The sequence below is a fragment of the Chrysemys picta genome, chromosome 3, assembly GCF_011386835.1.
Source record: "Chrysemys picta bellii isolate R12L10 chromosome 3, ASM1138683v2, whole genome shotgun sequence".
Taxonomy (NCBI): domain Eukaryota; kingdom Metazoa; phylum Chordata; order Testudines; family Emydidae; genus Chrysemys; species Chrysemys picta.
Genome location: NC_088793.1, coordinates 121,288,127 through 121,300,618, shown reverse-complemented (window position 1 = coordinate 121,300,618; position 12,492 = coordinate 121,288,127). Strand labels below are relative to the sequence as shown.

At 42.6% G+C, this 12,492-nt stretch overlaps 1 protein-coding gene across 1 annotated transcript in view; it reads left to right on the top strand.

Annotated features, from left to right (window-relative positions):
• AGPAT4 (1-acylglycerol-3-phosphate O-acyltransferase 4) overlaps positions 1-12,492 on the top strand; it is a 183,453-nt gene that overhangs the window by 1,856 nt on the left and 169,105 nt on the right. The window lies entirely within an intron of this gene.

The following is a 12,492-nucleotide window of genomic DNA, read 5'->3' as shown; positions in this document are numbered from 1 at the left end:
TACACCCTACAACTCCACTGAACTGATGGTATAATCACACTGGGCCTGATCCTGGTCTCACTGATGTTGGTATAACTAGATGGGCTTCAGTGGCATTACTCTGGATTTATACCCATGTAAATATTGGAATCAGGCCTAGTATATTACTCCCTTTCCCCCAGAAATTACCATAACAATGAATGGAGAAACTATCCTTTTGATGCCTGTTGGTAATGGCAAAAAGCCTGATTCAAATAAAGAGAAGCCAATAAGAGTCTTTCCGTTGTTTAAAGGGGCTTTGGATCAGGCTAATAAAACTCCTCAATTCTAAAATATTTCAGATCCAGCCAAGGGATCCAATCCAAAGCCCACTGAAGTCAATGAAAAGACTCAGTGGCTTCCACGCTGTCAGGACAGAATTTAAGACACCGGCGGGCAGTCTTGGCAATCATGCACTGCTACTTCCTATGCACATTTTGTTTCCAGAGCTATCTGTTCTATGCTCTTCACAAGCACTAAGACTTGCTCTTGTAGTGCAGTCTGGATGCAATTTAGTTTGTGTTAAATGGATTATGTACAGGATGGATAATGAAATATTCAATAATTATCCCTATAATCATTCAACCCTACAACAACAAAGAAAATCTCTAATACTTAATTCCAGTTAATTAGCAATGAAATCTGAACACTTGGTAGATTAAGAATCCAAAAGCTAGTCTCCTTAAGGACAGAGAATATCTCATACCTTAGCATAGATAATATTTGGGTGCCATGATTTTGACTAAAATTGTTTTTATAAGTAAGGCTGCCTGTGTCACAAACTGCAAAACAAATCATTCCATTTTGAACTAGCTGTAAATCTAATCCAATATATTGTACTTTAGAACAATACTACAGTCATACTGGAAATACTTATTTAATGAAGCCAAGGGAATACATTGGAAGTATTCACTTCCACCTGTTAGAAAAGAAAAATCACAATTTCTCCAGACAGAAGACTTAAGACTCCTTGCGTATGTGCATTTTGGCCCCAGTGGGAAGTGCAAAGCCATATGATAGCAATACATTGTGCTTACTGTCTTTTATTCAAGGATCTCTAAGCATTTTACTAAATTGGGTAAAGTATTCTCATTTTGCATATGGGAGACTGAGGCACTGAGAGATTAACATCCCTCTGTGCATGGAGTTACCGTTGACATCATGGAGTGTTCCACTTTTAGGAGGTTTGCAGATTCAAGTCATTTGTGCCTTACCTAGGGGTACACAGTGACTTAAAGTCAAAGCCAGGCAGAGAACCAATGTCTCCTTATGCCTCGTTTGCTGCTCAGACCACTAAACACACTGTTTCAGAGTAGCAGCCGTGTTAGTCTGTATCCGCAAAAAGAAGAACAGGAGGACTTGTGGCACCTTAGAGACTAACAAATTTATTAGAGCATAAGCTTTCGTGGACTACAGCCCACTTCCGAAGAAGTGGGCTGTAGTCCACGAAAGCTTATGCTCTAATAAATTTGTTAGTCTCTAAGGTGCCACAAGTCCTCCTGTTCTTCTTTAAACACACTGTGTTTACATCTAGGACACAAATATTATACAGATTCTATTGTACTGAGTACCATGTATGTTTTGTTTTATTTATTTTTCAGTTTGTAAGCCAATATGTTATATCTCTGTGTACCAAATTTAGGAGAATGTACCTCCCTTTCCTTCACATGTGTTTGTCCATCACCTCCCGCTCTGCCTTTCTGTATCTATGTATGCAAGTGTGCTTTTACTAGTCTTGTCAGCTACTTTCAAAATGCACATCGTCCTGCTTCGCTAGATGATATACAGTACCCCAGCACACATGGGGCTGGGGAAGATGGATAATACAATTATTTTCTCGTTTTCAAATAAAATTTACAACCTAGATTTCAAATTGACTAAATTATTTTTGGTGCCTTTGTTTGTGGATACCCAACTTTAGACAACTTAAAATGGCCTCAATTTCAGACGCTGGACATTTAGCTCTTGGGAAAATCAAGTCTCTTAAAAGCCTCTCCACTTAGGAATACAAAGTTGAAGAAATCAAAATAATTTTGTTCCCTTTTAAAAATCTAGGTTTCCGTGTCTGATCAATAGTGATTTTTTTTTATTCCTCTCTGCTGTGAAAAGGAGGAGTACCGCGCTGTGAGTAGTTTAGGTTCTTAGGTGGGAGATATGGTAAGAGCATCCATTTTTTCATGTCTCCCTTCTAAATCTGTGCAGTATGTAGAGGTTAGTGGAGTGGCACCCATTTACACCAGGTCTGAATTTGTCCATTTGATTCAATAGATATGACGGATCATATTGAAATAGTCCTGAAACCCCTAGACTGTGGAATTGCTGTAGAATTGAGTTAGCATTCCCTACCTTGGATATTTGATGGTACTGTTTTATCTTCCATGTTATTGAGAGATAATGCTACTGAGATCTGTTACAAGTTATTATCTCTTCCAGTTGGTATTGTTTCCTATGGCAACATCATCTTGTTGTTATGAGTTGGTGTAATGCAGCATGTTAAAAAAAAAATCACACTCTGGGCTGCCAGCTTGAAAGGTAACTTGTGTCTACACTTCAGTATTTTATAAAGCACTCAAACTAACATGCATTTTGATAGCCATGAAATGATCATATGTTACCACTTATATATTCTCAGGCACATTTCTTCTGGCTGCTTAAGCCCATTTTTTGTATTTCTCATCACAATTTGCCTTTTTTCTCCCCGTCTGCTTTCATTTAATGTTTCCAAAGGGGGTTGGTAAGGTTTTTTGGGTTTTTTTAATTCTTCCTGTCACTTTTCTGTATTGTAGAAACCTTAATTCCTCTCTACCCCCATGTGGGCTTTACAATGCTCAGTGAGCCTTGAAGATCCTGCTGTAATATCACCCACTACAATAGACAGAAAGAGATGATTCCTCAAAACAAAAATCAGTTTCGACGCAAATCTAGTTAGTCTTGCCAGAATCATATTCCTTCAGAAACACAGGCTTCTGCCACATGAGCTAAAGGACTTCTCTTTAAGGGCCAGTTTGTGAAGACCCTTATTCAGGTGCACTGAGCCTGGGGGAAGTGTGTGGAGCCCCTTACCCTTTGCATAAGGAGCATTCCCTCAGCACAGCCTTGGGAGCAGAGGGCCCCCCAAGCGTGAAGGGAGGCAATAATGCCATGCCACTCACCAACACTCCAACAGCCCATAAAGTGGGCTGGTCCCATCAGAAAGATCATATTAAAGGCAGAAGCATCTTGTATGGTCCCCTTTCACACTGGGCTACTTATGAATAGATTGTCTTTCTTTCAGGAATAATTCCTCTGTCACAGGGTGAATTGGTCCTTTAAGAGGGAACTGGTCCAGACCACCTTTGCCTCATTAACAGCCTGAGTGAGGGCAGCTGGCTTCTCTGAAGAACCTGAGAGGAACAAGAAATGGGAGGGGGAAGTTGTAGCTGGGTTGAGGAAGCAGTTGTAGGTGAGTGCTGCAGGGAATAAGGGGACTGTTTGGATTATAATGCAATTCAAGGAAGGAGGGCTGGGGACTCCTAGTCCAAGGAAAGAGAGAGACTGAACTGAACCCAGCTCTGGGAAGGAGAACTTGGGGCTCCTGATTTAAGGAGACAGAACTGTTTGAATCACTGAACCAGTGACCAGCAGGGTAAAGTACATATGGACTAAACAAATGGAATCCCTCTCCAGAAGGGGAATGTTTTAAAATGTTTTATACTGGGTGGTGAGTTTTTGAGGAACCTTGTCAGAGAGGGAAACTGAGGTAGGTTGCTGCAGAGCCACCCCAGGCCATGTGGGGGTGCCTGGGAAGTGGCTACCCATTAATGCCCTCAGTGGGCTGCCCAGGAGATGGAGCAATTTTACAGCTGCCCTACTTGGGCCGGTAGCTAAATATCATAATTTGGCCCTTTCCTTTCGGTAGTAGTAAGTCTTTTCCCCTCTATTTTGTGGGCCAGCGTCTAGAGAGTAAAATCACATATTCAAAGTCAGTGCTTTTTGGCATCATCTGTATTATGTACAAAGTCAGTTCATTACAGCACTGTCTGTGAGGAAGTGAAGAAACAAGTGAAAGACAGGATGAATAAAGGGTGACTCCATGGCCCCTCTGTATTCGTCTCCTATCCTGGGAGCATAAAGCTCTCTTCTCAATTTAATGACTTCTGCTCTTAATTTTTCGTTAGAGCCCAAGCTGTGGGGAAGGAGGAAGAGGAAAATCACGAGAGGACAGAAAGAAGAAGATAGGAAAGATCTAGGGAAATAAAAGGCTAAGAAAAAACAACTCGCAGTTGATAGAGAATTTCCAGAGAAGTCTCTCAGAGATCATCAAAGCAAATGAAAGCACAATCCTGCAGGCCCTCAGTTTCCAGAGAGGAAATGGCTTTGCAAATCAGACCCCTCACCTCTTTTCTTTAGCAGCATGGTTTTGACTTGATCTGGCTGGTCTTGTTTTTAGGTAAGTGCTAGACTGGTGTTGCAGCTTCTTCACAGCCTACCATGCAACCAGATCTCTCATTGCCTTTTTTCCCTCCCTGCTCCTGACCATAGCTGAATGTGAATACCCTCTAGGATTGTGGGGTCCCTTGTTTCCTATTCCTTTCCCTTTACACTGTATGAGGCATGGATTTCCTTCCATCACTCTTTCTGGGGTCATATGTTATTTTATTATTTTATTAGCAATTCTTCTCTTTTAATTTGTCTTTTTTATTTTTGTATTACATTCATGTCTTTTTAAAAAATAATAATGAAGAAATGATTCTTCACCAGAAAATAAAATATGCAGTGGACATCACCTACCTTATGCTTAGGCTTTTGTCACCAGAGAGCCAGAGCAATTCACAGGCATTTAATGAAACTACCCTCATGACACCCTTTGGAAGTAGCAAAACACTGCTAATCTCTCGGTGTCTCCGCTCCCCATCTGTAAAATGAGGATAACAAGGGTGGGATTTTCAAAGGCATTCAGCTTTGTAACCTAACTTGGCTACTATTGAAGTCTATGGGAATTTTACCATTGACTTCAGTGGGAGCAAAATTGGGCCAATTTTGAGCATTTTTGAAAATCCCACCTAGCTCTACACAGGAAGTCTCTGGCAGAGCAGGAACTCCCAGTTTCCTGCATCTCAGTTTGATGCTTTGCCCACAAGACCATCTTCTCCCTCTCTCATTTTCATATACATTATGACAGACCATTGACTAACATGAGTGCACTATTGAAAGACTTCCTAATTTACATACAACTGACATTGTGTACCCTTTTATTCCTGTTCTCACTTGGTACCTGTTTATATTGTCTCCGTGGTTAACAGCTGTGCCACATATTCTGAAGTTCTTATCCCCTTTAGCTTAAGTTATGAGTGAGGAATTCAGGATATTTCTGTATATTTTTAAAATGTAAAACAGCAGTACACAAAAAGCAATAGAATTCAGACACCTTTTATATGGTGTCCAAAAGCGGTTATTATATAGAACAGAAACAAAAGTCTCAGTAATAGGTTGCTTTTGTCTAAAACCCCAGACTAATTTAAACCAGGAAGAATTCTGAACTATTTTCTTCCCAAGGGAAGAGATCATGATGTGGTAAATGAATCTGGAAAATCAACTCATGAACTTTGGATATAATTTTAAGTGTTGAAAAGACATCCCAGTCACCCACATCTAAATTTTTGCTGCGTTCACTGTCATAATATGTAATAGACTTCATTTGCTGCCCAAAGGCAAAAAAGACTGTGGTACATAAATTAAAATTAGTTAATTGATCAGGGATGAAACTATTTTGATTGGAGTTGGCAAATTCTAGCAATGACCTTACTAAATCTAAATCTTAATCTTTGCCAAAATGTTAGTGTCAGGATTCATTTAGCAGTGATAAGGGCATGCATAAGCTGCAATCACTGGGGTCTTTATAATATTTCAAAAGTACAGAGATCAAAGCTGTTTTTAATTATTCAGGTCAGGGAATTTTATGGAAAGCAAATACAGCTTTCAAAATAGGATCAGCAATAAGCCCTTTTATGGAAAGACATCTTCCACTGTAGTAGCAGTGTCTAAATATTATGTACCCCAGAGAAAAGAGATGACATTTACAATGCATATGGATCAAAACAAGAGGTGGTGGTTCATTTTGATTCTTCTTTGTGTAAACTCTGTGGTAGCTTTCTTTAAATAAAAATATAAAGGCAGTTCTACACTAGAAAAGGTTTGTCATTACAGCTATTCTGACAAATACTCCTGCTGTAGACGCAGTTAATACCAGCAAATAAATGTTTTTGCTGGTATCGCTGATACCCATTGGTAGAGCTTGCTAGCCTGTTTCTGGAGCCCAGGAAAGCCTCATTGCTATGCCCAAGTCTCTTTTGGGGCATAGTTCTATTCTTCAACATAACACTTGTGAAAAATATCAAACAAAAAGCAGTTCCTCTGCCCACCATAAGCCACAGCTCCTGGAGTCTTTTCCTCTCGTCTCTTGGTGCTGAAAGAGGATACCCCTTTGCCTTCAATCCCTTGACTTCAGGGCCTACTGCAGGACTAAAAATAGCAGTGTGAATGTTGTGGGTCAAGTGGCAGCTTGGTCTCTCAGGGCCACCCACCACCTGGGTCAGAACTTAGGTGGCTAGGGAAGGGAAGTGGGGTGAAGGGGGCAGGGCAGGATTAGATAAGAGGTCAGCGGTGGAGTGAAGCTGAGGTAGAGAGACTGGGTGATGGGGAGAGGGTTGGAATTTACTTCCCGTCAGCACAGGGCAGAGAAAACCAGAACTTTCTCCAGTTTTGACTGGAATGTCCAGAGCTCCCAGCTTTGGCTGTTTCTGCTCTTAATAGATGGAGTCTCTGGCTGGCTGCTCTCTGCAGTTCTTCCCCAGGGCTGTATGGTGGAGGGCAGGGGAAGAGAGGTCTAGTGCTCCCAGATTTGTGGTGGGGTCTCCCCTACACAGTTTTGGGTCCAGGGAAGGGGTAGTCCTGGCTGTGCCCCATTTTGCCCCCTCTCACTGAGTCCCAGCTTTGGCTGCTTCTGGCCCTACCGGATAATATAATTTACCTGCCTGTACAAGAGTTTGCCAGGGCTCGACCCTCTCCGGGGCGGCGGGGAGCCACACCGGCTCACTACCCACTGGTGCTTGGGTACTTTGTCCGGCTGCAGGGTTTCCCTCAGCAGCCCTTGCAGTCCTGGAAGACACAGTAAGCCCGACCCAGGCCCAGGGCAGGCAGAATGCTATGTCATGGCTCAGGCCCTCAGTCAGGGCTGAGCAGCAAGCAGGAGTATTTAGCCCAGGCCCTAGGTCAGGGTGGGGCAACAAACGCTGAGTCAGAAACTCAGACCCTCAGTCAGGGTTGAGCAACAATAATACAAGTATTTAAGCCCAGGCCCTAAGTCAGGGCGGGACAACAAACGCTGAGTCAGGAGCTCAGACCCTCAGTCACGGCTGAGCAATGCAATAGTAGGCCCAAGCCTCAAAAGGCCTGGGAAAGGGGGAGACTGCCACCCACGGGTTGGGTGGCAGGGGGGACGCAGGCCCTCCCACTCCACTGCGTCCCAGCCCGGGACCCTAGCAGCAGCAGAAGGCCCGCTGCTTAGTCAGTGGGGATCCTGGCCGCAACACACTGACATAGGCTCTGGCAGTGCTGCGGCCAGACTGGGGTCGGCTGCCCCTGGGCTACTTCCACACTCCCCCTCGGGGCCTACCTGGGGGCTGGTGTCAGCCTCGGGGAGATCCTGGACCATGGGTTCATCCGGCCAAGGAATGGTTGGGCAAGTCCGGCAGCTCCTCCGGATAGTCGGCGCAGGGCAGGCCCGGCGGCCCCTCCAGGTAGCGGGCGCAGGGCAGGCCCGGCGGCTCCTCCGGGTAGCGGGCGCAGGGCAGGCCCACCTCCCAGCTGTTTCCAATGAGGCCTCACTACACAACCTTTCTAAAGTGCATTGAGATCACTGAGGGAACATAAGTGCAAAGAGTTGTTGTTTTATACAGAATCTGCCAGAAGGTTCCACTTGTCTTTGCCACACTAAAATAGTAATCACCGCTGAATCTCACATCCAGAGCTCAAGCTGAATTCTGTTTTGGCTGAGTTTATGCATGAGTTGTCCCCTCCCTGCCAGTGCCTTTTGGCAGGTTGTGAAATGTTTACTTGACCTCTATATTTATTAAGAAGACTTAAGTTTGAACTCTCAGAAGGTGTTGGAACAAGAAAGTTGTCTGGTCTACTGATCTGCGTTCACTTTTGCTAGGTATGCCAGAAAACTTGGTAAGAGTCACTCCTGCAAGTAGGGGCCAGCAATGTTGTGGCCACGCAGAGACTCACTGAAGTGGTATAAGTATCTACATGGCGAACAAATATTTAATAATGAGTTTTCAATTTAGCAGAGAAAGGTCTAACACAATCCATTGGCTGGAAGTTGAAGCTAGACAAGTTCAGGCTGGAAATAAGAAGTAGGTTTTTAACAGTGAGAGAAATTAACCACTGGAACAATTTACCAAGGATCATGGTGGATTCTCTATCACTGACCATTTTTAAATCAAGTTTGGATGTGTTTTAAAAAGATAGGTTCTAGGAATTATTTTGAGAAAGTTCTATGGCCTGTGTTATACAGAAGGCCAGAAAAGATGATCACAATGGTCCCTTCTGGCCTTGGAATCTATTATATTATTCTGGTAGAAGTGAGTTTCATACTCATTAAGAGTAACTTGCTGCAGATGTCCTCCCACAACCTTCCAGCCATAACAGAGAAAAACTGTCATGAAGGTGGGACAGGAGGGAAGCCTAGAGAAACTCTCAATACAGTGACAGGCAAAGAGCAGAATTTGCTATGAGCAGTGGTCTCTGGATATAAACGATGTGTTCAGCACATAGGTGTTAAAGAAAAAACAGATGAGTGCATTAAAATCTGCACTAAAGATCAGCTCCACTAGGCAAGAGGGGTGAGGGTCCTTGGGCAAAATGATATGGAAACATAGCGTGAAGCAAAAGAGATGCAGTTGGGCAGGCTGATCAGCCTCCTATTTTATTTTTTAAATAATGAATAAAATGGAGCATGAAGCTGTTAACAATTCAGTTTTTATTTCTCATATAAAATGACAATGAGGGAGCCAAATCTGCACCAATAACCATGGAAGGATATTGTGAAAATAAAGTGAAAATAAACATCCAGAGCCCAGTTCTGTCCAGAGATTTGCAGGTATAACAACCTTTGACTTCACAGACTGAGGGCAGAATTACTTTATTTATGTTCAAATTCATTTACATTGCTACAGTACTTTTTTTAAATTCATGTGCAATGAAATCTGCACTAATGGTCCTCTCCATTAGGCAATCCCCTCAGAGGTTCTCAAACTTCATTGCACCACGACCCCCTTCTGACAACAAAAATTACTACATGACCCCAGTGTGGGGACTGAAGTCTGAGCCTACACAAGCCCTGCTACCCCGGGCTGTGGGGTAGGGTGACCAGACAGCAAATGTGAAAAATCGGGACAGGGAGTGGGGGGGTAATAGGAACCTATATAAGAAAAAGACCCAAAAATTGGGACTGTCCCTATAAAATCGGGACATCTGGCCACCCTACTGGGGGGCCAAAGGCAGAGCTTCAGCCCCGGGCACTGGGGCTCGGGCGTTGGCTTCAGTCCCGGGCTCCAGCAAGTCTAAGGCCAGCCCTGGCGACCCCATTAAAATGGGGTCGTGACTGACTTAGATCCACAGTTTGAGAACCACTGCACCTACCTTAAGCAACCATTTCAGGATATTGTGCTTGTTGAAATAACCTTATGAGAGTCAGACTAGGACATTGGCCTTCTGCACTTTGCACAGCTCAGGAGTGGGGCCATAAAGGTGGCTTTCAGTCACTTTTACAGCCCTTTGATCCTGGGGCTGCCACATGCCAGGCTAGTCCCAAGTGGTCAGCTGGTGACCCCACGTGAGATGAGAACGGCTGTTTGGAAGTAAGTTACAAAAGTTGCAGTAGCACTAACTGCACAGTCAAGTTGACTGATATAGTTTCTCACAGCTAAGCTTTTTAAAAAGTATTATTTTATTCCTTTTTAATGCATTCGTGTACTATGTGATTGGCATGATATAAAATCCTGGAGAAAGACAGACGTCTAAGGTAAAACTTTGAAAAGAGCCTAAGGGACTTAGAAGCCTAGCTCCAATTTTCTAAAGTGATTGGGCTTCAGTATAAATGAAAGTCAATGGGACTTAGGTTCCTAAGCCCCTTTTGAAAATGGGCAAAATCATTTTGGCTCTTTTGAAAAATTTACCCATAATTCCTTTTGAAAGGAATGGTTTAAATTACCCCTTATGGAAAAGTCCTATAGATTGTAATAGGGATTAAACTGAGTGGGTTTAGAAATTTAATAGGTTGCTGTAGAAATTATTCTAAAAACCCTATACAATTTAAAAGATTATGATTTTATTTACATATACAATTCTATAGCAGGGATATAATTCTCAATTTTATTCTATAAGAGGGTTCACAAAATCTACAGAAAAGTAATGTTTTCCTATAGGACTTTTTCATAAGACATAATAATAGTAAAGCACTGCAAGCTGGCAGACAACAAGAGAATACTTAACACTCATTTCAAACGTGCACACAACATTTTAGCAAATTGTTTAGTGAAATAGCCAGCAGCAAATGTCAGCATTATCAGGTAAGTGTCCTTCGGGCGTCCTCTTTGCAGTGAGGAAAGGCTTGTCAGAAATCATCCACCAAGATCTGATTTAATGTTTCTAGAGAACTCAGGACTTTCATACTCCCAGAGCAAACATAAAATAACACCTTTTCATTTAAGCACAGATCCTTTGCAACTCATTCACTTCCTTATCTCCTGGGGGGAAAAGCAAATGGAATAATAATAATTAATAAAACAAATCAAATCTAAACAAAAACTTATATAATATTTTATCCAGGCGATGACTTAGTTACAAACATTTGTAGTTCATAATAATGAATTTTGACTACCCTGATTCTGCATTGCAATCTGTGTGAGCAGAGTGCTGCTGCACCCACATGGATCTGCATTGAATTCACAGGGCAGGATCAGAGTCTTAGCCATGATTCTTTTATACAATATTATGGGTCGACAGGCATCTTTAATGATAACCAGAGAAGAGTGGGCTAAATGTCTGATCATGGAATTAGGAACCAGGAACCCTTAAATTCTAAACCCAGCCCCAAGACTGACTTCCTATGTGGTCTTCAACAAGTCTTAACAAGAGTCTGCCCATGCAGAGCTTATTGCAGGATTGGTGTACATTTCTGTCAAACATCAGCTTTTTGCCACAAACTGGGGAGCCCGAACTCTCAAATATTTTATAATGGTTGTTTTTATAATGGCAAAAGTGTGGGGATTTAAAAAACAAACAAACAAAAAACCCTCCCCTCCTTTACTAAAAAATGACTGAATCATTTTTGCTCAAACTTTCCCAAAACATTGTCTCTTGGATGGAGAGCAGAGGAAGAAAATTTCAGTTTGAAGGGTGGCTGTTTTGTAGAATTATAAGCTACTAAAATAGGTGAGTTATAATGGAAGCACTTAGGCAGCTTTAACTTTCGCAATCACTATTTACTCCAGCTATAATAAGATAACTTTCACTAATAACAAGCATAGCTACCCTATCTAAATGACAGTCTAGTGACCTGTAGGTACAAAAAGCAGCATTATCAGGTTATATATTGTAGCACACAGGAAATAATTAACTAGGGTGATAAGACAGGCTCATCCTCTCTGCCCTGCCACTGGTTCAGGTTACCTCTGCATACTTCAGTCTCTGCCAGCAGGGAATGTTTTAAATTGTGACTGAGATGGGCAGCATTTTAGGATTATGTGAGCAGAAAAAGAACACAAGCTAATGGGAAGCCAATATTTGTCAAACAAATTTTGGATTTCGTTGTGTATCTCCTTTAGTAGTTGACTATGCATTTTCCTCATCTTTGAGCTTGGTCAATGTCAAATTCACTCAATGACAGGGTTTTTGTAATGAAAAATTGACTCAGCATTGCCAGCAAATGTTACATTTCTTGCATACCCTTTAGTTTGGGTTTGGCAGGTTGCATTGGCCAACCAGAACAGTGGGGATTCTGGAGCCCAGTGTGATCACACAGACTCTGGCAAATCACCTGGAACCTGATTCTGCCTCCCTCATTTGCAGAGAGTGGCACCATTCTCCACAAGTACCCCCAACAATGACAGTTTGACTAACTGCAGAGTAAGCTACTACTCAACACGAGTGTAGGCGGCAGAGTCAGGCCCTGGGCTATCTGTGTTATTAGGGTTAGATTGTGTCATTTAAGGCAGAGGCCCATATGTGGCTGATACTGAGCTGCCACCACATCAGGATGAGTGCTAGGGTGGTTGTACATCAAGTGCGCGCAGTGTCTCCTGGTGTTCTGTGTGTGCAGACATGTGTACCCCTGCAATCTGCTCCCTTGGGTGTGCCCGCTCCATGCTGGGTGTTGGTGCTGAGAGTGAAAAAGTTCAAAAAATGGCAACTAAAATGATTAGAGGTTTG